At 38.3% G+C, this 3,550-nt stretch overlaps 1 long non-coding RNA gene across 1 annotated transcript in view; it reads left to right on the forward strand.

The window, feature by feature from the left end:
- The first annotated feature begins 674 nt into the window (after positions 1-674).
- The window catches only part of LOC116546860, a 4,077-nt gene continuing 1,201 nt past the window's right edge, over positions 675-3,550 (forward strand). Inside the window, exon 1 of the long non-coding RNA XR_004266866.1 lies at positions 675-1,780. This is a non-coding gene — a long non-coding RNA (uncharacterized LOC116546860). The remainder of the gene's footprint in view (positions 1,781-3,550) is intronic.

Genomic DNA, 3,550 nt, shown 5'->3' on the forward strand with positions numbered 1-3,550 from the left:
TTTTTTTTTTTTTTTTTTTTTTGAGACATGGTCTTGCTCTGTTGCCCAGGCTAGAGTGCAGTGGCATGATCATGGCTTGCTGTAACCTCAAACTCCTGGGCTCAAGTGATCTTCCCATCTCAGTCTCTCAAGTAGCTGGGACTACAGGCCTGCAACCCTGCACCAGGCTAATTTTTTAATATTTTGTAGAGATGGGGACTTGCTTTGTTGCCTAGACTGGTCTTGAACTCTGGGGCTTAAGTGATCCTCTTGCCTTGGCCTCCCAAAGTGCTAGGATTACAGGCATGAACCACTGTGCCCAGCCATGAGATTCCATCTCTCAAAAAAATTTTAAGTTGGGCACGGTGGCTCACACATGTAATCCCAGCACTTTGGGAGGCTGAGGTGGGAGGATCACCTGAGGTCAGGAGTTCAAGATCAGCCTGGCTAACATGGGGAAACCCCATCTCAACTAAAAATACACACACACAAAAAAAGTAGCCAGGCACAGTGATGCATGCCTGTAGTCCCAGCTACTCGGGAGGCTGAGGCAGGAGAATTGCCTGAACCCGGGAGGCGGAGATTGCAGTGAGCCAAGATTGTGCCACTGCACTCCAGCCTGGTCGACAGGATAAGACTGTCTCAAAAAAAATTTAATAAATTTTTAATCAAGTATGCAGGAGGATGTGCATAAGCTATATGCAAATACTATACCGTTTTATTAATATATAAGGGATTTGAGCATCCAATGGAACCAATCCTACACAGATACCAAGGGACCGCTATATCCCGCGTTTTCTGTATTTGTTGCCTGTATTAAATCACAAGCCTCCAAGGAAAAAGAAAATATCACAAGCCTTCAGTTATCTTGGTCCCCAATGTAGTATAATCTTTTCTTTCTCATTCTTGTGCCTTGTCGTGTAGCACATGTTTACATTCAATTTAGAATTTCATATTCATTCATTCTAGTATTTCATTACTTAGTACTTCGTTATTCTATGTTGTTTTGTATTTATTTAACAGGTTTATGTCTTCATTCAATAAATTTGTAATTTCCTGGAGATTAAGACTTTTCCATCACTGTAGGAGGTTTGTAATGTTTTCAAATTAATATATGAGAAAGGAGGCACAAATATTATATTAAAAGGATTTAACAAATAAAAACTTTGTGTTTCTAGAATGTAGCTTTAAGACACATTCAAGGAAAATACTTTCAGATAATCATTACTTTTGATGCTTGGCCTCAATTCCTATTTGGCTTAGCTTCATCATTGGTGGCCTAGAACTTGGCTGATAAGTAGGAGAGCTGGAAGCAAGGCTGGCTGCCTGGCAAAACCTACTTATGTTGACTTGGATTGCTTTTGATCTTATTTGCTATTTTATCAACTATTTTTATACTCCTAAATGAGTAGAATTTCTGTGGTTTTTATAGAAGAATGAGAACCAGAAAAGCCAGACTATTTACAACACTTTAAAAATGTGACAGTAGTCCTATAATAGTACTGAAGCTACTTGTTATGAGACTGTGTTAATTTGTTTTATGATTAGCGTAGGAAGAAGCAGCTGAGGTGATATGTCCCATCTGTCTGCTTTCCTCTTCCTTCTCTTTCACCCTCGAGGAAGATGCTGGAGATTCTTCAGGGAAGAATAAAAAGATTAAATTTAGAATATATTTGTATTTGTGTTAAGAAAATGCTTCTTGGGTTTGCTTATAGGTCCAGTTATTGCTTTGGAGTTTAATGGAGATGATGCTGTAGAAGGATGTCAACTTATTGTAAACGAGACATTCAATGGGACCAAGGTAGAAGATTTTATTGACTGTATTTCAATCTAACCTTTCACTTCATCTCCTTTTCCTTACAGTCAAGTGCTACTTTTGTTCCTAATGTTGCTTGGAATTTTTGTTTTGTGTGTGTGTTTTTTTAAAAGTCAGATCATGATTTCTAGTACCTTTGATAAATAATTGGGAACTAATTATTTTTTTCTTGCCAAACTAAAACTTTGTTTAAAATAGTTACAAAACAGGGCTGGGCATGGTGGCTCATGCCTGTAATCCCAGCACTTTGGGAGGCTGAGGTGGGTGGATTACCAGAGGTCAGGAGTTCAAGACCAGCCTGACCAACATGGAGAAACCCTGTCTCTACTAAAAATACAAAATTAGCCGGGCATGGTGGTTCATGCCTGTAATCCCAGCTACTCAGGAGGCTGAAGCAGGAGAATTCCTCGAACCCAGGAGGCAGAGGTTGCTATGAGCTGAGATCACGCCATTGCACTCCAGCCTGGGCAACAAGAGTGAAACTCTGTCTCAAAAAATAAATAAATAAAATAGTTACAAATAAGAATTTATTTATTAAAAACCTTCTATAGCATATAAGTTTCTAAAGTAAAAAGTCTCATCAAATGTCTTTTCAAGTCTTTGCATTTTTAAAAATACTGATTTGTTGAAAATATTTTATTTCTAATATTATAGTCTTTAAATGGATGATCCTGTTGCCCAGGGTTCATTTTTACTTGCTTCAGTAATGCTTCACCAAATATTGAACTTCAGGTATATATAGAAATTATCACATGTGAGCGTTTTCTAAATATATTGATGAAGTTGCTGTATCTAAGAATTTCAGATGTAAATAACTTTAAAACCAAATGTAGAGGATTACATTAGCAAATCTATAATTGACTACTTTTTGATAAATATCTGGGAGGACATTTTGGTTTTGTCATCTGATTTGGCTTATGATTCCTTGAATTTACAAAAATTAAAGTACTTTTTCTTTGATCACATTTTATCACAGTAGTACTAAGGGAGAGAGGAAATAGAAGATTGAATAGAAAAGGCAACAGAGATAAAATGGTTATAATTTGGACTTTTAGAGCTGAGTGATTTAGAGATTATCTAATCCAGCTGTCTCATTTTACAGGTGTAGTTACTGAGCCCACAGAAGTTTATCAAATTGTCAGTATCATATGCTAGTTTATGGTTAAGCTAGAATAGAACCCAGGCTGCTCTAATTCCTTGCTGACATTTGTAAAAGCTACTTTAGAAGGGTTCCATTGAGTATTGCTTCATTAATGTTTAGCAAAGGCCAGGCGAGGTGGCTCATGCCTGTAACCGCAGCACTTTGGGAGGCCAAGGCGAGCGGATCACCTGAGGTTGGGAGTTCAAAACCAGCCTGGCTAATGTGGTGAAACCCTGTCTCTACTAAAAATACAAAAAGTAGCCAGACATGGTGGTAGGCGCCTGTAATCCCAGCTACTCAGGAGGCTGAGGCAGGAAGAATCGCTTGATCCCAGGAGGTAGAGGTTGCAGTGAGCCGAGATTGCGCCATTGCACTGCAGCCTGGGCAACAGAGCGAGACTCTGTCTCAAAAAAAAAAAAAAAAGTTAAGCAACTAGTTTATTTAAAAATAGTAGGCTGGGTATGGTGGCTCACACCTGTAATCCCAGCACTTTTGGAGGCTGAAGCAGGAAGATTGCTTGAGCTCAGGAGTTTAAGTTAAAGACCAGCCTGTGCAACATAGTGATTTTTTTTTTTTCCTCAAAAAGGAAAAAAAAAAAATAACTATGTTGAAAA

This window comes from Sapajus apella, unplaced genomic scaffold, assembly GCF_009761245.1.
Source record: "Sapajus apella isolate SASKATOON/1434 unplaced genomic scaffold, GSC_monkey_1.0 scaffold1539, whole genome shotgun sequence".
Taxonomy (NCBI): Eukaryota; Metazoa; Chordata; class Mammalia; order Primates; family Cebidae; genus Sapajus; species Sapajus apella.